Source organism: Marmota monax, unplaced genomic scaffold, assembly GCF_021218885.2.
Source record: "Marmota monax isolate L192 unplaced genomic scaffold, Marmota_monax_Labrador192_F-V1.1 WCK01_AAM20220418_F8-fsc00133, whole genome shotgun sequence".
In the NCBI taxonomy this organism is placed as follows: domain Eukaryota; kingdom Metazoa; phylum Chordata; class Mammalia; order Rodentia; family Sciuridae; genus Marmota; species Marmota monax.
In genome coordinates, this window is record NW_026694821.1 from 4,036,091 (window position 1) to 4,057,922 (window position 21,832).

At 42.3% G+C, this 21,832-nt stretch overlaps 1 protein-coding gene across 2 annotated transcripts in view; it reads left to right on the forward strand.

Annotated features, from left to right (window-relative positions):
• Window positions 1–489: 489 nt before the first annotated feature.
• Window positions 490–21,832, forward strand: part of Itprid1 (ITPR interacting domain containing 1) — a 155,224-nt gene continuing 133,881 nt past the window's right edge. For both annotated transcript variants that reach the window (XM_058573148.1, XM_058573147.1), the window contains exon 1: window positions 490–837. The gene's annotated coding sequence lies outside the window, so the exon portion shown is untranslated. The remainder of the gene's footprint in view (window positions 838–21,832) is intronic.

Genomic DNA, 21,832 nt, shown 5'->3' on the forward strand with positions numbered 1-21,832 from the left:
GGGGAGGGCAGGGAGGGCTCATGGGAGTGGGCTCTGCCATTGGTCCAGTGGCTCTGTTCATTTAGTTTTAGCGAGAATCCATCTGGGTACACTGACCCTTGGTATCTGACCACCCCTACTATCCAATCAAATTCCGCATCCTCTACTCCCCGTATCTTACCACCTGCCCTGCCCTCAGCAACAATCCTGTGGAGTCAGTTTAGCCAGACCTCCCTTTACTCCTGTTTGAAATTTTCCACCCACTGACCCTCCCCCCAGCCTGCCCCTCCTCCACTAGTCTTGTATTCACACAGCAAATTCAACCTCTGCCCACCACTTGGAGACTCCACTGCAGCAGTCTCATACCTGTCATGCAATGGGCCCACTGCCTTCAGTAAAGTCTTCCTTATTGACTTTGACAAGAGGCCAGAAATTTTTTTTTCTTTAACAAAAGTCAGTAAACTACCATGAGCATGAGCTGAGAAGTCTGGGGCTGGATCTAAGGCAGAGGGGGGTGTGGAAAGGGAGGCTGCGGGGCCAGAAACGCAAGGCTTGGCAGGGCTTGGTGACAGATTGGTCGTAGGAAGAAAGGACGAGGGAAAGATCGAGGGTGATTGATTCTTGGTTCTTAGCCTGAGCAGCAGGACTGATGGTGATGATCTAAGTGAAGACTGAGGAGGGAAGGAAGAATTGTCAGTGTCTCTGGAACACATGCAGAGATACCTGGGAGGCAGCTGAACGGAAGGGTGTGCCGCTCAGAAGACAGAAGAGAGACCCAGCCAGACAACCGAGGTTCTGGGGATAGATCAAGCCTGGAGATGACGGCAGAAGCCCATTGGAGTAACTGAGAGCACCCAGGTGAGGGGACCCGAGCCAGAAATGTAAGGAAGGTGAATATTCACATCCCACACATCCCACATCCCTTCCTCCTCATTAGTTTGTCAACTACTCACAGACTAGAATCATGTCTTCACCATTTTTATTCTTTACAGTGCCTTCATTGATCAAGCTCTCAGAGTGTCTCCAGCCCACAGAGTAATGACCCATTTAGAGATCTTCCTAGAAGCCCAGCTGTACTCTGCAGTGTCTATCTACCACCACATTATAATTTGGAAGATGTTGTCCTTAGGGTCCCCAAACTATCCATGACAAGATCGCTACCCATTGGCATTGCTGTGTATGGGGAGAGGGCTGGTGGTTTTCTATCAGACACACTTGGAGGAGGCTCCAACATCTCTTGCCGGCCGGGGTGCACAGCTGGAGAGTTAGGATAAAGTCGGGAGGATGAGATGACAGAATAGCTCACACAATTTCTTGTCATCTCCCTCATCCACAGGAATGGTAGCTTTGGGTTCTCAAACAGAGGCATAGACACAATTGCCACAAGTATCATGCGACATAAATACAAATGAGAGTGCACTAGAGGAAAATGTATAAGGGTGAGAAGGCCACAATAGTGCCACATTCTGCATATTTATAAAGGTGGTGGGGGGATTATATAAATTAGAAACTTGCTGGAAGCCAAGTAACTTCATTAGACTCCAGAGATAAGTGCCTATTTGCTTTGGTCTCTGTTCCTGCTAGCACCCTGGAAGGGGTGGGGGGAGGGACCTTCAGGGCCATCCCTCACTCACATCCCTCCAACAGTGCTCAGCACATAGCAGGTGTTGAAAAGTAGTTGTTTCATATCTCTGGTTGTATACATAGTATACTCACACCAATTTGTGTCCTAGAACAATCATCACATTCAACCATCATTAATTACCCCATGCCCCCTCCATTCCCCTCCAACCCCTCTGCCCTATCATTCCATGTTATATATAATTTTTTAAAAAATCAAATAGTTGTTGAATAAACACTATTCTCAAATGTGTGCCACACAGCCCCTGGCACATAGGGAGATAGAACCTAGTGCTCAACAAGGGATTCTTGCTCCTGCCTTCCAGGTGCTTGTAAGACTCATTCTAAGTTTGAATAGTAGGCCTCTGTTTCACCTTCCTGACATACACTCTAGACCTGATCCTCCTTAAAGACACTAATACCTTGAGTTTCCGCCTTTCATCCCTTCCAGTCACATTTGCTGGATCCTGTGTCTCACCCTTTAGTCTACCACTTCCTGCAGGACAATAACATTTTGCAATAACCTACTGAGATAGGGACACCTGCTACCCTTTTTTAGCTAAGAGACTCTGGAAGTTAGCATCTTACTCAAAGCCTTGGAGTGATAAGTGAGTGTGACCCCTCTGCTGCTGTCTCCCATGTAAGTCCATGATCCTTGGACAATCATCTTTCATCAGGTCCCCAGGAAAGGATAACGAGATGATCAACATGATGTCCTTCCAAAAAAGCCTGTCTATAGCTTGCTTAGAGTGGAACACTGGAAATCCATGGAAAGAATACTCATGATCAAGAGAGTCAGGTCCAGGTCCAGCTCTACACTTAGCACGTGTGGGACAATTTTCTGTACCTCTCTGGGTCTCCGTTTTCACTTCTGCAAAATAAGAATAATAATCCCTGCCCTTTCTTCTTTATAGGATTTTTGAAATAATTAAATGAATAATGAAAGTGAAAAAGCTCAGAGAATTGTAAAGGTGGCATGGTATAAGAGGTTTTTCTTTTTCATTATAAAAGTGGACAGTAATAAAATGAGTTCCATTTCAGATCTTTAAAGATTGAGTCACACTATCCATCATATGTTCATTTAGATTCTAAATTGATTTTTTCTAAGAGGCATTATGTATGTTTAAACTGCACTTCATGTACTTTTTTAATCAGCCACACTGAATGTCTTGCAGTCCACTCTGGCAGAAATAATTCATGGCCATTGTCATTACTTCAATAAACAATGCTTTGAGGGCTTAAAACACCACTGAAGGTAGAAGGGATATTTGCCAAGGAACCCTTTGGTCCATAATCTCCCCAATTGGCTCCTTGTGCAGTTATATGAATGGGCAAAAGGACAAGGTTCTTGGATCTGCGACGTCTGAACTGACTCCTGCCAAGTGGCAGGGACAATTTTAGTGCCGCTGAGAATCTGACTGCTGTTTCCGCCTACTCCCGCCTTCCTCCTTCCTCCTGTCCTTGAGCTCGCAGATGCTGCCTGCCTTCTGCTCTTTCCTTTACCAGTTTCTTGCATTTCCATGTCTCCTTGCACCCGTTTTCCTCACTCCAGATTCTCATTAGTGAGTTTTCCTCTTTATCCCTCCCCCACCCCATACACACAGTCACAGATTACTCGGTGTCCCCAGTGGGTCTGTGCTCATCCAATGAACATGGACAGGCACAGTCTGGGAGCAGCAGGGGCAACTTTCCTTCTCTGAGCCCTCATGATGCTAACGAGAAGAACCCTTTCCAATGGGACCAGGTCTTCACTCTCCTTTCCGTCTTCTCCTTGGACTTCCCTGGACTTCATCCTTCAATGAACTCGGCACCCAGTCTGTCCCTTCCTTTCTACCCATTCACCCAAATACACTCAGAGTGAACTTTCTTAATATTAAATCTGACCATGCCACTTCTAGAATGCCCCAGTAACTCCAGATAAAATCTACATTCCTCAGCTTCACTTTCTTTCTTTTAAATATATTTTTTAGTTGTCAGTGGACCTTTTATTTATTTATATGTGGTGCTAAGAATTGAACCCAGTGCCTCACACATGCTAGGCAAGCGCTCTACCACTCAGCCACAACCCCAGCCCCTCAGCTCTACTTTCAGGATTGCCTATCATTTGGCTCCCACTCAGTGTTCCAGACTGGCTCCTCGTCAGCTACCCCTGGAGCACACACTCAATGTCAACCCTTGATGTCATTGCAAGTGAATGATTGAGTGAAGGCTGGAAGCTCAGCATTGAGGTGAAGGGTAGTACAGTAGAAAGGGTAGGGGTTCGGGGTTAGGACTGTGGTAAGGCCTCAGCTATTTATTTATGGTATTGTGGCCTGCTTTCTGTATGTATTGGAAAATCTTATGTCCTTCCACACGGGGCTTGGATTAGGGAAAGGGAGGGATTTACCTTGGACACAAAAATTAAGGGGGTATTAAAAAATTAAATGATCAAGAAAAAAAATCTTAATATGCTGTTTTAGTAAAACTAAAGTTAATTTTAAAAATGATTCATAATAAAAAAAGTTTCAAGATTGTAAATAAAGCCAGTATCTGACTCTGCTCTTACCATCCTGCCTCTCTCACTTTACCGGGCCCTCCTCACAGGATTACCAGGAAGACTCAATGAAAGGGTATGGTTAAGCCCAGTCTAGTGCCAGGTCCTTCACTCCGATTTGACTTCTCCCTAAAACATAGACACCACCTGTGGCTCACGAACCAGTGTCTATCTCTAAACTCTTATTGATCTGCAATGTACAGAAGTTCAAAATGTTTTTACGTTTTCATATGTACTAATTGCACAGTGATTTTATGTGTGTTCGATCTATTTCCAAATGTGACCTTTTATTTGGTATGTCTCTAGTTATTTCCTCTCTTTGCATTTTTTAAAGTATTGTGGTTTATGAACGTTTTGGTGAGTAATGAATTGGGAAATAATTTTGTAACAATGCTCCTTCCTCACAGATGGTTTAAGAAGTACTTCTCTGAAGTTTGAGGCATACCAAAAGCCCTGTGGTTTTCTGGGACTGATTCATTTGTTCCTGAGACACTGAGAGGTGCCACACTGTGGGAGGATGTGGGCTAGACTATACCAACGCCGAGGAGCCCAGGATCATTGTATTCTATGGAAACAGTGCTCCCTGGTGCTGGGATCTCAGCAGTCCTATGAGGGTCGTGCAGCAGCCCCTACCCGCCCCCCGCTGCCACCCTCCCGCCCTCTGACCCTCTACTCTGCAACCCTCTCACTACTTTTTAGGTTGGTTTTCATTTTTCCTTTTGTTCTTCGTTTGCTGCTGCTTTCATCTGGACAATGTGTCCATCTATTTATCCATCCATTCAACACTTATTGAGCCTCTCAGTGGGAGGGGGACATTCACAGGTGTTTGGAGTAGTAATGAATGACTCTGACATTGTACCAACCCTTGAAAAGCTTACAGTCTGTCTATCAGAGAGGCCAGAATGAACTATTAAGCAAACAAATATATCAATTACAAACTGGTAAGTATCGTAAAAACTAAACAAAGTGATAAAGAATAAGAGACTGAGGCTTACTTACGTAGGGTGCTCAGTGACGCCTGAGGACCACAGCTCTGAGGGATGACAAGGTCTTAGCCATGCAAGTAACAAGGGGGAACTTTGGAGGCACAATGAAGGAGCTACATTAAACCTTTGGAGGTGGAGGAGCCTGCTATGCTCCAGGACCCAAGGGAGAGTAGTGTCCTAGACAGAGGGTGACACATGGGTACAAAGTTGGCACGGTGGCTTACCACATCATGCAACGTCTACAGGCCACTTGTGCTCATTTGAAGTGCAATGAGAAGTCTGTCTTCTGTTCTATCTTTGAATTGCACATTGTTTGACGTATTTAGTGGAATTAGTGTGAGTCAACTCATCCAGTTAAGCCTCCTCTCGTTGCCGCAGTAGACTGTTTTTACCTTCAGACTTGCACCACTGTCCTTCAAGACTGCTTATGCTCACACTCTCTTATTTTTTTCCACACTGATCTTCTCTTCCAGGGAAACCCAGACTGGGATGTCACAGTCAGCTTGGAATCAGTGATGGGTCAAGGGACAACAATGGGACCCAAGCTGAACCCAAGCTGATTACTTCCCCGAGGTTTATTCTAACTGGAACAAAGAGAAAAGGTTAGATTCTTATTCGATTGGAATTCAAATTGCCTGTGGCCACATTCCCTGCCTCACAGGGAAAACGTGTGTGTTCCAGGACATAATGAAGTAAAACCAGGCAGGTTCATGCCAAGGATGAAAGCCATTGATGATGTCGAGGCACAGGTCTTGGGCCCCTGCCCTTGCACACTGCCCTGGTCCCTTCATCTGTACATTGCGCCTGAGCACTCTCAGAAATCCCTGGTACTTCTTTTTTTGCTTAAGTTCATCTGAGTTCAGGTCTTGTGTAACCTGTAACTAAAATCACATTGCAAGTGCTGCTTCCCAGGCTCCTCACTGCTGGCAGCGTCTGTCTTTTCCATATTCTCCCATTGCCTGGGGCTTCATCTCCCTCAACAATTTAACACGGTGAAGGAAAACCCATGTTTCTCAAAGCAGGTGTATCAGAACCTTTAGACCATTGGGACATCAAATTTCGCCATCTCTCATTTTTTGAGATGTCCTTCATCAGAGCAAAAGTGAAGGAACTGGAAGATCATCAGTCAGATTCTGTGTCATCTCTAAGAACAAATGCATCATCTCTTCATCAGTATACAAATGCACATGCGCCCCCACACATGCTAAGGTGCTGTCTTAGGAATGTGTAGAACAGTTTTTCAGTTGTTGCTTTCAAGACCAAAGGAAAGTTGCTTTCAAGACCAATGCTTTATAAATGAAAGACTTTTGGGGGCGGCATTGGGTCAGGTTAAATATCTTTAAAACCATCTGGAGCATGATTTCCTTTCTTCTTAACAATTTCTTGGTGCTATTTTTCTTTAAGCTCAACTGTAGTAGGGAAAAAAAGCCCTAGAATTCAAGCCAAAAATCGGTGTGAATCCTGACAGCAGGCTCCAAAATGCCAAGTGGGAGTGAAAGAAAAGGAAACACTGACTTTTTCCAAAGCCATATAACAATTCATCCTTCAGCAGATACCCATGTGGTCTGATGCATCTGAGTTTTCAGAGGCTGGCCCGGGCTAGCAGGAGCCGTTTGTCTCGGTGGCTGCATTTTGTCTTGTGCCCATCTATCCATCTCCTTCTACCACTCTGAATCTGGTGACCTTTAGGATTCGCTGCAAAATCCAGATGTTCAATCTGGCTTGTAAACCCCCGGAGGACTAACTATTGGAATATTGGAGAGGTGCATGTAGATATTTTAAACTGCAAATGATAAGTTAATGAGGAGGACGGCTGGTGGGAGTGTGGGAAGGAATGATCTACTGCTAGAAATTGGATTTTCTGTGGCTGATTCCACTTTGGGGAAGAAATTCTTACTGTTAATCCTAGAATGAAATGGCTGATAAAGACGGTCTTATAACTATGGAGGTAGGCTCCAGTTTAAGAAAGCCATTTGTATCAAAATCTCAACTTCAAATGCATTGACCACACACTAGTTATTTGAATTTCAAGATGTCAATTAATATTTTTTTATCAAATGATTCTTGTAAATATCTAGTTTCTCTAGTACCTTTAAAATAGGTTGCTCATGATGACATACACATATTAGAAGAAAAATACACTTTGAGGAAGTTATAATTGCATATCCTCTGAAACTGTCAGCTTGAGAGGCTTAATCACATGGCTGTCCCCATAGTGGTTTGATAAGTGGCTTGGTTACCCTTGACCTTGAGAGGAATTCCTGTGCTTCTGAAGGTCCCTGTGGCTATGACTGAACTTAAGGTTATGGTTGGAGAGTTGTTAAATATGACAGATTCTGAGAGCTACTATTAAACTGATAAATTCCTAAATAATGTTCCCCAAATCTCTTTACCACCTGCCTTCACTTAGTGGGGGAAGAAGCCTGGACTGGGAGCAAGAAGCGTGAGTTTAGGATTGAGCTCTAGTGTCAACTGCCCATATCAACTTTTGATAACTCATTTTATTTCTTAGAGCCTCAGGTCCCTAGATTATAAAAGGAGAATAATCCCTGCCCAAACTCTGTCATCACAATATTTAAATGCAATAATATATGTTCAAAATGCTTCCTACTTTATGAAATAATCTCACCAAGGTTAGTTACCATTGTTTTTAGTTGATCCATGTAAGATTGATGTTCTCTCTGCCAGGAATGGCTTGAAGCTGCACCTTTAGAAGTTACATGTGGCTATCCTAGCAAGAAGCATAATTCACTCCATATTTTTTAATGGAGAAACTCTAATAAAGGGATAGGTATGTGGTAGGGCCGAGGGAACAATCAGAAGTGTAAGAAACCTAGAGAGGAGCAATAGTGAGAAGCCATTACTATGTCTATGGCCACAGGGACTGACTGAGGGGAGGGATGGGAAGAGATAAGTTCCTGGAGCCCAGAAAAACTGGGGTCATGGAAGAGCCCTTCACCCATAGGAGCTGGCCAAGGCTCAGACCCTAAGTAAGGGAAGAGTAAGAGAATCAATTCCCCAATCTCTTCCTCTTCCTGCCATTGTGTCTCCCATTGGCCAAATCTCATGGGAAACCAGCGGATTAGGGATTCTTGGTGATGCTGTTTCAGAATAAGATTAGAGTAGAGCATGCATGGGGACAAAGGAAGAATGACCAGTTCACCTGGCTGGTTCCTTTTTTTTTTTTTTGTGGGGGTACCAGGGATTGAACTCAATGTCACTCAACCACTGAGCCACATTCCCAATCTCTATTTTGTATTTTATTTAGAGACAGGTTCTCACTGAATTGCTTAGTGCCTCGCCATTGCTGAGGCTGGCTTTGAACTCGTGATCCTCCTGCCTCAACCTCTGAGCCACTGGGATTACAGGTGTGTGCCACCACACCCAGCATTGGTTCCTTCTTATTGCTTCATTCTCCCCTCCTCAGAATGTCTTTCCCAACTCCTCCATCTAAAGGACCTTTGACCAGCCCTTTGCTGGATACAACTCCACAGTCATGTATTTTCTTTGTAAATCTTCATTACCACCTGAAATTATCTTACCATTTCTTTGCTGGGCTGCATATTTGTCTCCCCTGCTAGAAGGTACATTTCATGAGGCATGAAACCTGTGAGTTTCATTCACTTCCCTAACTCTAGAGCCTAGTATATAACAAATGTTTGTTAAATAGTGTGGAATGTAGAATGATGGCAGGTCATTGAGGAAGAGAGAGGAAGTCATCAGATCAACACCTGAGCTACAACTATGTTGGCAGGAATGACCTTTGCCCCTGAGCCCTGGCAGAATCCTCAAACTTTCCCATTCTAAAGAACTTAGACTGCCATTCCCTCCAGGTGCCCATGCCACTGAGGCAGTTCTCTTCATGGCATTTCCTCAAGGACTCTGTTTCCTTATTGTTCTTTGCACATGGCAGCTGGGATAGCTCTTCCACCATAAAGCATAAGGAAGAACCCAGGCCACTCGGATTTTCTATTTGCATCTGGTGAAGTCAGGACTCTGCCACTTCCTCTAATAGTCCTTATCATTTGGGCTCCAGGAGAGAACTTCCTGTTGCATAGAAACTACTGCCACCACCACCCCGCCCCCAACTCTTGGAGGAGGCACAGCATTGGAAACGATGCTAGTGATCCCTAACACTGTCTAAAGTGCTATAGGGATTGAAAGTATTTGTGTAGTTGTCAGCTCTTAATCCTGACACTATCCCATGAGAGAAATGTTATTTTCTAGTCTCTTAAATAAGGAAGTCGAGGCCCAAGGAGGTTAGGTGAGTTGTCCTGTGGGTAAATGCGGCCTGTTCTCAAAGCTGGTCCCCCAGAACCGGTTCCTGTATCCGTGTCACTGAAAAAAACGAGCAACACTCCAGGCAAGACTGTCCCTGAGAAGGAAAATCCGTGGTTGGAAGGCCTGGAGAGTCTCGCCTGGCAACTGGCATGGGTTCACGTAGCATCTGTTAGTTGATCAGGCAGCTTGTCAAGTCACGAAGGCTTGGGAGTTTGGATTCACGCTTAAGTTTAAGGCCTAACCCTGGCACACATTTGCTTTTGATTTTAGATAAGTCACTTCTCTTGAGTCACCATTTTTTCTTTTCTTGAGTGGAATTATTAACACAAAACTCCCAGGTTCATTCTGAGAAGTAAACATTTCAGTGAGTGTGGAAGTGTTTGCTGTACAGGAGGCACTCAAGGTTAGCTCTCCTTATACACCTACCTTCACATCCTCTTTATAAAACTGGAGAGAGTGCAAATACTAAGTCAATGCAGTATTTACATAATAGCTGCCTCTGAGCTACAAGGAGCTTGGCAAGCCCAGGCCAAGCAGGAGCTCTCTGCCCTGCTCTCCGACGGAGATAGGTGATAGCCGGGTACTTTTGTCTTAGTACTAAGCTGGTTCTGCTCATCAATCTTGGGTCTCCCTTTGTTTGTTCAGTATCAGCCATGTCTATGACCTTTATTTTGGGAGGTACCAGGATTGAACTCAGGGCCACTCAATCACTGAGCCATATCCCCAGCCCTATTTTGCATTTTATTCAGAGACAGATTCTCACTGAATTGCTTAGGGCCTCACTAGTTGCTGAGGCTGGCTTTGAACTCATGATCCTCCTACCTCAGCCTCCAGGGCTGCTGGGATTCCAGGTGTGCACCACCACACCCGGCTGCCTATGACCTTTTATAAATGCTCTTGAGCTTTAAAATGTGGAAAGAAGTTGGTGCCCACAAGTAGAAGGAAAAGAGAATCCAAGTTTCACTTGAACGTCTTGGAGAACTTAAGGATAAAGTTTTCTGCCCTTTCATTGTGGTCACTGTGCTTTTCATGGATTGCCATATTTCATCCTCACTGCCACCTTGTACAGGGGTAGCACCATCACCTCCACTTTAAAAAAGAGAAAGCAGCGATTAAGAGAAGATAGCTTATTTGCCCCAACTTTCACCATGAGCATAGTGTAAAACTAGAGTCTGAGCCTCGTCACTGGTGCTTGAGATTGCCCAGTTAGTTTGCTGAACTCTATTTTGCTCACTTGGCCCAACCTCTGTAGTTTGCCCACCCACTGTGTGCAAAATGAGGAGACATGAGGGATAGCAAAGAGGCTTGATATAATAAGTTCTTGATTCCACAGGGCTGTCTGAATGTAAACAAAAAGAGGACAGGAAGGGAACAAAGTATTCCACCTTTGTCCTCATAGAGAATGTGTCTTGAACTCTCCTCAAGTCTATACCTTTCACACAGAAAAAGAGAGAATATTCCAGATCCTTAGCATGGCTCTCCCATTCCCTGCCTGCACTTTTCAGCTTTCTCTCTAAGGCTGAAATACAGATCCTGTGGCTCCTTCTGATATGGGCCATGGGGACCCAGGTGAAGCAGAGAATAGATGGGTCTCCTCCTGCTGTTCTTGCTCCACTGCAGTAAACAGCTACTGCGTCCCCAAGGGAAGCGGACCTCACCGCTGATGTGAGCATAAACAGCCAGGCTGCATTCTGCGATGACAACAGGAAGTCCTTGCTGCCCAGGAGGGCAAGTAGACTTTGCAGTTAATCAAGCCGCCAAGTGGACATTGTAGTTAATCAAGTCCAATACTGTGGCATCAGCTGTATTTGAAACAAAAGAAGGGCAGAGGTCCCTAGTGGTACCATGCAAAAGGAATGGCACGTAAAGAGGAATGGTTTTGCAGCGAATTATTATTTGAAATAGAAACCAGAGAGATGGGAGTGAATTGGTTTGGGTTTTAATACAGGTCAAGGCTATTTGAAGCGTTCACACAGTTACTGTTGTACGGAAAAATGGGCAGTGTTGGCAGTCTATATTCATTCAAAGAGAGGTGATACTACCATCAGAGCCTGGGAAATTAGAATAAGCTGTCTTGGAAGAGTCCCTACTGCCTGACTTGAAAAGCTCCTAAAATGCAGGACTTTCGATACTAAAACCAGGAACTACTTTGGCATATGGGGAAGAAAGGGGTCACCCTACCCCCACCCAGAAGGTCATAGAATAATAATTTAAACCTTCCTAGTAATGGTGATCCTGCCCACATTTTCTCCTAGCCACTGCTGTCTGCAGAGGGCCTGCTGGCATGTAGATGTTAATCTGGGAAACCCATTAACACAGTAATGCTAAGCAGTGTTCCTTTTTACCAGGCCCTCTTAGTAATGTTTTCTTTCAATGTTTTTACATAAATGCTCAGCATGTGAAGTGTTTAGGTACCCTGGTAACCATGCAAAGGTCTGAGGCAACACAGGACAAGGACTCTTTTCTTTCTAGAGCTATAATTCCTAACTTCACAGCAACAATTGGACACAGTACCTTTATTTATTTATTTTTATGTGGTGCTGAGGCTCGAACCCAAGGCCTCACACTTGCTAGGTGAGCACTCTATTGCTAAGCCACAACCGAAGCCCCCAGGACAAGGATTCTTAATAGATGATAATAGCATTATTTAAGTTTATATCAGAGGAGAATAGAACTAATACATTAAAAAAAATTGATCAGTGACACAAAGAAAAAAATCATATAATTTATTTTTCAGAATGCAGAAAAAATTTGCAAAAAAGGACAAAAAATGAGGGTGAAAAGACAATAAAGGACAAACATAATGACCAATTTACAAATACTTATTATTTCTAAAGGAAACCCTGGGAAAAGCAGAAAAGGCTGTTATAATCAAAACTATACTAAAAGAACACTTTCTGCATAATCCATGCATAGTCAAAGAAATGAGACATACATCTAGACATTTGGATTAAGACAAACAACTAGGATAAAGATAAAAATCAATTATGATCCAAATAAGAAAAACAGGTTTTCTGCAAAGAAACAAACATCAATTTAGCTCCATTTCTCATTTATAACCCGAAATGCCAGCAGACAAGAAAGTAGTGTTTTTCCTCCTTTAACAAAGTTTCAGACCCAAGAATTCTAGGCTCAGTTGATTGTGAGAAGACCATAGAAATGCATTTTCTTATAAATAGAAACTCAGAAAACACACCAGAAATGCATCTACCTTTCCCGATAAAATTACTTGAATGTTCATGCTAATGGGCTAAGAGGTGAACCAAAGTTAGGAGCTGAAGAATGAAGAAGTCACACTATAAAAAGAGTGCATTGGGTACAGGCTGGCCCATTCAATAATCCTTTGTCAGAGCATATGCATAATGAATATATGCAGCAGTGGCCATGTCCTTTGCAAATGGCTTCCCCTCCCTTTGCCTGGCATTCTAAATTCTAAAGAGAATCTTCATCTAAATGATTAAGATGTTAACTGTTACATAATCATTCTTTAGATTGACAGAACTCAGAAAATCTGTGACCCTCGATTCCTTATTCTTTAGTTCTAGGCATTAACTAATGCAAAACATGTAAACTGCTGTAAGGGTTAGCTTGCAGAAAAGGAAGAAATCTGTCTAAATAACTAAAGGAACAACCCCAAGAGGTTGAGGACCATTGGATATTCCGACCAAAGAAGAAGAAGAAAAAAGGAGACACACACCCTGGGTGAGGAAGACCCTGGTCAGCACTGTCCATTGCCCTCCTGCTTTTTCTTTCCCTCCCTACAAAAGCCTTTTGCACCCCAAATTCCCTAAGCTGGAGCTTTGAAGATCGTATAGCCCCTTTCATTTTCCAGGGTGCTGGCCCCTGAATAAAACAGATTTCCTTTTTCTGAGAACTGGTTTGTGAGCATTGAGCTTCAGGGCCATCAAATATGTGCACATGTGCACACATACTCGCGCACACAAACACACACGATATTGTGACGTAATAAGAAATAAATGTTTGATCTTCGTTTCTATTTCTAAGAGCTTCTAAAACCCTAAGAATTTCCTGAGTGATAGAGGTGGGAGGACACTCTTTGTCATTCATAATAAGCCCCCTTTCACCCCATACCTGAACTTAAGCTAATGAGGAGTTGGGCATTGGGTTAGTCACCAGTGGCCAATGCTACAATTAATCATGCCTATGTAACAGAACCTCCACAAAGTCCCTAAACAACAAGGCTCCTGGAGCTTCCAGGGTAGTGAATACCTCCAAGGAGCATTTGGGGAGGTCTTGGAAGCTCTGTGCCCCTCCCCGAGACCGGATCCTGTGCAGGTGCTGCTGCTGAGTCTTTATAGCAAAAACACTTACAGTAAGTAAACTCTCTTTCCTGAGTTCTGTGAGCAGTTAGAGCAAAATATCAAGCCTGAGAAAAGGTCATGTTGTCGCATGAAAGCAGGGAGCTGAAAGTCCAAACCACAGTTCTTGTGTTCCAATGAAAGAAAATTTAAAGTCAGACACCAGAAGTCATGCAAGAGACCTTTATTATAGTGAACGTAAAGAGAAAGTGAGGTGAAAGTAAAGTAAGAGCAGAGTGAGGCTCAAGCAGAGAGCACTCTCGGGAGAGAGAGTGAGCTGTCTCTGAGCAGAGAATGACAAGGAGACAACGCTGTCTCCAAGTTTATTACTGTTCGATGTTTACCAGGAGACCTGGGGCCACCTGCTGCACTCTTTGCTGATCAGGTGTTCAACTCCTCCTTCACGTCAGGAGGTGGGGTCTTTGAACTTAGTTTGTCCTCTCCAGAACTGTCATGGTGGCCTTCCTATTTAGGGGGACTTCATCTACAAGTCAATCCCATGATAATGTGGACACTGGAGTCAGTAACTGATCAAAAGTTACCTTAGTGCCCCTGGGCTACTAAAGGAATCTCCCTTCCCAGACAAACCGAGACACCTAGAACTATAATTCCTAACTTCACAGCAACATCAATGGCCCTGTCAAGAGTTAGTCCCATTAATCTTTTTCTTTTAATGTATTTTCCTATTAGCTCCTTTGTTTCTGTTTATTTTCTATAGATTAACTACCACCCTTCACTTTCTTGTTTACTTTAAAAGTGGTTTAAAGAAGGCCCTAAAGTAATTGGAAGAACACTTGTGACCTTGCCATGCATTTCACTGCTCAGTGCTAGCTACTACCTAACAATGGGGTCCTCCAGTTTTTAGCCAGTAGGTCAGAGGTATGGGAAGCTTGGATATGTGGCCCCCACCTAAAATGGGAGTAGTTTTATGACTGTCTATAATCCCTGTTACTCTGGAGGCTGAGGCAGGAGGATTAACAGATCAAGGCCACCTGGGCAACTTAGGGGAACCCTACCTCAAATTAAAAGTAATTTTTAAAAAGGGCTGGGAGTGTAGCTCCTCAGTGGTAGAACATTTGCCCAGCATGTATGAGGGTTCAATCCCCAGCATCACAAGAACAAAACAAATCAAAAACCCTGTGAGATCTGAGGATAACCTTAGCTTCAGTGTGTAGATTGAACTAAAGAACACCCAATTAGTGAGAGTTGGCTGTTTGTATGGGGGGGGGGGGACAACTACAAGTCTGGTGTCTGAAGTAGAAAGAGATTATAGTTGTGTGTGTGTGTGTATTCAGTGATTCTTCATATCTGTGGATTCGGCAGCCATGAATTCAACAAATAAAGGATGGAAAATGTTTGGAAAAAACTTAACACACTGAACATAACTATTTAGCATTCACATTGCATTGGGTATTATAAGCAATGGATCTAGAATTGTTTTAAAGTGTATAGAAGGCTGTGCATAGTTTACATGCAAATACTATGACTTTTTTTTTTGGTGCTGGGGATTGAACCCAGGGATGCTTACCCACTGAGAAATATCCCCAGCCCTTTTTATTTTATTTTTTTTGTGTGTGTGTGATACAGGGTCTCACTAAGTTGCTTAGGGCCTCAGTAAGTTGCTGAGGCTGGACTTGAATTTATGATCCTCCTGCCTCAGACTCCTAAGTTGTTGGGATTACAGGTGTGTGCCATCATGCCGTACATACTATGCCATTTTATATAAGGGGCGTGAGCATCTGTGAATTTTGATATCAATGAGAGAGGTCCTGTAATCAATCCCCTGTAGATAGTGAAGGACAATGTGTGTATAATTATAAGTAAGATTATAAGTGGTTTAAATAATTTAACTTATACAGCAGATTTTAAAAACATATATGAAATTTACAACTTCACAACCTAATAATGTACAAAAATCAATTATATGTTAACTTACACACAGTCTCAAAAATTCCAGAGAAGCAATGGTGAAGCTCTCAGCAACTTGGTTTCTGATATACATGCAATAATATTAGCATTAAATAACAAAAGGTTAGACTTCAAAAGCATCAGTAGATGAAAAGTATAATTTCCAAATAAATCAGGTGAAATTTTTGGATTTTGATTTTCAAATTAGGCAGTCGATAGTAGAAGTCTCTAGAAGAGCCTGTTTTTTTTTTTTTTTTTTTCTCTGTTTTCATCTCAGAGGTGATGGGTATGGGAAATAATGTCACATTGCAAGGTGAGGGAGAGGTCAAATTGTGAAATTTAGAGGCTGGATTAGTTTTCCTTAGTGGCCCTTATTACCAAGTGGTGCCTCACCCTTCAGATCAAATTGCTTTTGTAATACACGTAAAATATTTTACAAACCTGGAAGAAATTTGGCTCCGAACAATCCAAAAAGAAACATTTGTCAAGTTGGGCACATACTCACTTGCCACCTGTCCTATGAACATTTCTTTCCCTGCTTCAAAGGGAAAGGGAGTCACTAGGAAAGGAAGTCTGGGAACCAAGCCCCTTTCACCCCCTTAACTTGGCCTGTTTTTAACAAAGTTATCTGAACGCTCACTGTTCTTTGCTGAAGTTGGAAAACCAGTGTTTTGAGGACTGTGGAGCATTCCCAGAAGTTCAGGCCCTGACTAGTGGTTCTTACCCAAGGCCTGTGGTGTGGATCACAGTGGGACTTGCAGTACCACAGAGGTCCCCTTTGCTCTGCTCAGGCCCAGTGGTTGGAAGATGACTGGGCCTGAGCATAGTAAAGGGGACTTCTGTGGTCCTGCAAGTCCCACTGTGATGGTCCAGGTGCCCATTAGCTGTGGTCTTGGTGTATTGTTCATGGTTTTTTAAAGGTCTACTAGAAAAACTCCTCAGGGTTTTTCAAAACAGCCAGATGTATTTGATTCTTCAACTGCTCTTAAGTATGATGCTGGTGTGTCCACAGCACCAAAAGTTCTGGAATTTGATGAACCACTTAGTGATTCGTATGATGAATATAATATTTTAAGTTGGGTTCTAATTGTAGTGCAGGTTTTGTTTCTGGCTCCAGGTCTTGGTAAGACAGGTGCTGGAGCTCCTAAAGCAGAAAGTGGAAAATCAGTCGGACTGGCTCTGATTTATTTATTTCAACGCAGCCTGGGTAACACAGACATTTAGTAAACATTGATTGAAACTATTGGAGCCTAAGAGGAAGGCATATGATGGCCATGCATGCTATGTTACATTTTTCCAGATACTTCTTTATTTTAAACATTCTGCCTCTTTACACATACTGGTATTGTTTTTGTGTGGATATTGACTTTAATACATGGTCCCCCTGGTCTGGGCTTCGCAGAGTTAAAGGAAAGGAAACTTTGTGGGTGGACGTGTGTGTGAGCTGAAGCACCTAGCACCACGACATCATGGAAAGTCTATTAGCTTTGAAACCTGGGTTTGCACTCCCACTTCCCCACGTATTGCTTGGATGGCCTTGGACAAGATTGTTACAAACACTAAGTATTGTGGTTGGGAAGACTGATGTTTCCATGGCTAACATCCTGGAAGAAATCTGGGGAGTGGAGAGAGATTAAGGGGATCATATTTCCAGAGACTAAAAGTCTAAAAGCCTTTGCTGTCCTGCTCTCCTGTTCCTGAGCACCATGTCCCCCTAGTTGGCTCTGGGCCTTCAGCTCTGCTTCCCCAAGGCTGTCAACGCCTGTCTTCCTAAAACAACCACAAGGGAGAAAGTAATTAGATAATGTCTCAATGCCTACCTTTTCCACTGGGAAAAGAAATGTTTACTGCAGGTCCTGCTCTTTCAACAGGAGGATGTTTGCAGAGTATTGCATGACTCTTAAGTTATAAAGACATAGCTTACGCAACATTGCTAAACTAAAGGCAAAGCTTGTAGATTCATTGCCTTTGGAGAGACAAGGAGAGGACTGTTGCATATGGAAAAACCTTTCACAAATAAAATTCTACAATAATGAAAGCTGTGGGTGGCCTCTTTATAGAATTGGGTACACATTTCTTTTTTTCTTTAGTTGAAACGTAATGCATTTTATCATTGGGGAAAGGCTGCTCCCTACCTCACTGTAATGGAATAACAACATCATAGCTGAATTCCACCTGTGCCATTCTTTAACCACAGTATTTGGCCAATGGCCTAAAATATTTGGCTACAGAAGAAGGAAATTAGACTTCTGTGATTAACTTAGGGTAGCCAAAAATTCCTTTGGTGGGGGGTGAAGGGTAGCAGTCTAGAGGTTGTTAAAGTTAAAGCACTGATTTTCAACCCTGAAGAAGAAATATGAACTCGGGCCCACTGATCCGTAATTGAAAAAAGAAATACAAGATCCATTTATGCACGATCAGGATTTAAATCCTGATCACCATCAGAATTTAAAGATTTCCTAAAACACACTTACCATGGGTTTCCTTCCACAGCAAAATCCTTCCAGTGCAGGGGATCAGCAGTCAATACTATACATTTGCATTTATTTACAAAGCAAATGAATATTCATTCATTCTTTTGCATCTCAAAAACACTCTCTGAATTAGGTAGTATGATATTGTTACTCCCATTTGGCAGATAAGGAACCAAGGACAATAAAAGGTAGCTGATCAATGTCACAGAGCTACCAAGTAGCTGGCCCAGTGTGTAAGTCTAGAACAAATAATAGAGTACAAATTGTTGGAGTTCCCACTATGTTCCAAACTCCTTATCTCCAACTTAATGCCCTTCCCCCATAGCACAGTACTGTCCTCAGCCTCAGCTTCAGCATCACTTTGGGGGCCCACTAGGCTCTCTGACCACTGTCCTGGCCCTGTATTTCCATAAGACTGGTGTTCATGGCTATCCGTCATGTCTATGCAAAACTGAGTAAGAGATGTTGGCAAACGCACAAAGTTTTTAGAAACCATTCCCTCTCTGAGGCTTCATGATCATTCTCTCTGTGCAAAGTGGTTAGGTTCCCCCTTAACTGTACACATGGAAAGTACTCAGTGGTTTGTGTCACCTATCAAGCAAGGTCCATGTGGAATATATTTTGTAGCTTTTCACTCAACACACAGTCTCAAATCCAGAAGAGACTTAATATGTATTGATCATTACATAATTAGTGATAATTATGTAATACTAGAAGTGATACACATACTCATGACATGCTATTCTACAGCTGCTTTTATATAGTTATTTAGTACTCATAAAAATATATAAAGGATGGAAAACTTACATGTCTTTTGGTTTCTTGCTCTAGTCTGGATCCATGTGTTGAAGGTCCCCAGTGAGGTGCTATTAAGAGGTAGTAAAATCTTTAAGAAGGGGCTAGTGGGAAGTTCATAGTCATTGGAAGTTTATACCCTTGAAGGGGTCTCTGGGCCCCCTTTGTCGTCTTTTTTTCTTTCATTGCTTGGGCATGAGGTGAGCACTTGTATTCTGCCCTATGCTGCCTGCTGTTACCTCTGGTAGTAGAACTACTCCAGACCTAAAAGCACTAGTTCCACCTGATCGTGGACTGGAAACTCTAAGACCATGAGCAAAAATCAATCTGTTCTGATTATAAGTGGATTATCTGAGATTTTTTAAAAAATCGTGATGGAAAACTGACTAATTCAATTCCCTTTCCAAAGCCCAAATGTAGAACTACTCAGATGACAAAGGAAGACAAAGACCGACCCCAGCAACTTACATGAAACACAAGACACTCCTGGACAACCAAAGGACAAACACCATGAGTGAGAAATTTGGTGGGAGAAGGGGATTTACCGGTGTAAATCTTTTCTTCTCTCCCATGACTCTGGGTAGACTATTATCAGCGCTGTTACCGCTGAACCTCAAAATCAGCAGCACAAGATATATATTGAGGGAAAAAATGTTCACCAGATAACAAACATAAATATTGGAATAAATTAAGATATAATTATTGATGAGAAACTGATATTTTAAAAGATGGTAATGATTCCAAAACTATTCTATAAATCCAATGCAATGTTAATTAAAAGGCAGCTCAGGTATAGAATTTCAGTTGGAATCTGAATATTTCAACAGTCACTGTAAAATCTGAAGTATGAATAATATTTCAGACAAGATTTTGATTTTTTTTTGTTTTGTTGGATAGAAAAGAAAAAGGGCTTGTCTTCCCCATAAAGATTTCCTTTAAAGCTACAGTAACTATTAATAGTGTACTGGTAGTCCGTACAGTCTGCAAATAAAACAGATTCTACAGAGAGGAGGAGACTTGGTGTTTTAAAGAAATAACACCACAAACTGGAGTAAGGGGACATAAGTGAACTGATAGATTCTTTGGTAAATGGTATCAAGAAAACTGGCTCATCATATCCATAAAACCATAAGTTTGAGTCCATAATTTTTAAATTTTTATTTTATTTTTTATTGGTTCTTTTTATTTACCCAGGACAGTAGAATCTATTCTGATCAAATTATATGAGTATGGAATACATCTCATTCTATTTAGGACTCCATTCTTGTGGGTGTACGTGATGGTGGGATTTGCTTAGGTATTTTCATATATGTACATAGGAAAATTATGTTAGATTCATTCCACTGTCTTTCCTATTTCTATCCCCTCCCTTCCCTTTATTCCACTTGTCTAATTACTGAATTTCTATTCTTCCCCTCCCCAACTCCCTTACTGTGGTTTGGCTTCCACATATCAGTGAAGACATTCAACCTTTGGTTTTTTGGGTTTGGCTTTGAGTCCAGATTTGATGTCATATGAAAGAGTGAACTCCAGTGGTACAAAAGACCTGTGTATAAAAAGTAAAACTATAAAGCAAATGGGGGAAAACATGTATTTCTGTTTTCTTAATCATTGGTGTAGGGAAGTATTTCTCAGATAAGAATCCCAAATCACAAACCATACTGCAAAAATTGATTTTGACAAAATCTAAATTAAGGAGTTCTGTTCAATGAACTGCTCTATAGATTGCATTAGCATATGGGTGGCAGATTAGGAGAACATATTTACAACTTCAAAAACCAACAAGGGATTAATCTAGAAAATACAAGGGACTCTGATGAATCAACCAGAAATGAAAATGAACATGATGCAGAAATAGGCAAAGGTGATGACTGTACAATTCAAAGACAGGGGTCATGAAAGGATCATTGGCGTATGATTCTCAACCCCATTAGCTAAAATTCTTGAACTCATTAGTTCTCATGTACTATTGGTGGCAGAGTGGACAAGATGACACTCTTCATAGAGCAATGTGGCAGAACTGCAAGAAATGAGGTGTGTATAGCCCTCTAAAGTAGACAACGGCCTGACTCATGAAAACAAGTAGGGCCTTGATACCACAAGGAGAAAGCAAACAAAAGCCATCAGATTACTCAACTCTGCTAAGGCATAAAACCTCCCTGGTGGTAATAATGCCATTGATGACTGATGTTACCCACACCCATCCTGTTCGCCCACACCAAAGAGAAAGAAAATAGTTCAAGACACCAGACCTCTCCAGTATGGTATGGCCTTCACTCTTGGAGGATAATTGAGGACTTCCAAATTTTGGTGTCCCTTTGAGTTATAAAGAGACTCCAGAGAGCTCTGATCATTCACAACCTTGAATCCTTGACCACAAGTATGTAATTTGCACAAAAACATAAACTTAGCCGTATCTGAGTCACCAACGCTTGACCCCCAGCCTTCATGACTGACTAGCTGATCCTGAAATCTGGTTTCTTAGTGCATATCCCAGATAAACTCATGTTCAATGTCATGAAAGACATGAACATGATTCTAATTTGTTATGGGTGGCTGGGTAGCACTGGGGCCCAACTGAGTTTCTCTTTATGGTAGAATGGATAAGTGGAATAAATTGTTTTGAGTTGGATCTTAAATGGTGAGTAGGAACTATACAGGCAGAGAAGTCAGGAAAAGTTCATCCCCAAAGAAGGAGCAGCATCTACATGAGTGTCATGTGGGGAGGAAAAGATCCATTTGGAGTTCTTGAGAAGCACTGTGTAAGTGAGTGATGGATCCCATCACTACTAACTGTGGGGATAGATTGGAGGGAGAAGAAGTCAAAAAGCTAGACCAGCAAGGCAGCTGGTGTAACTCAGAGATGTTCAGACTCCAAAAGCAGAAGAGATGGAGAGAAGCAGACACATTTCAGAGGGTGGTAGGAGGTAGAATGAA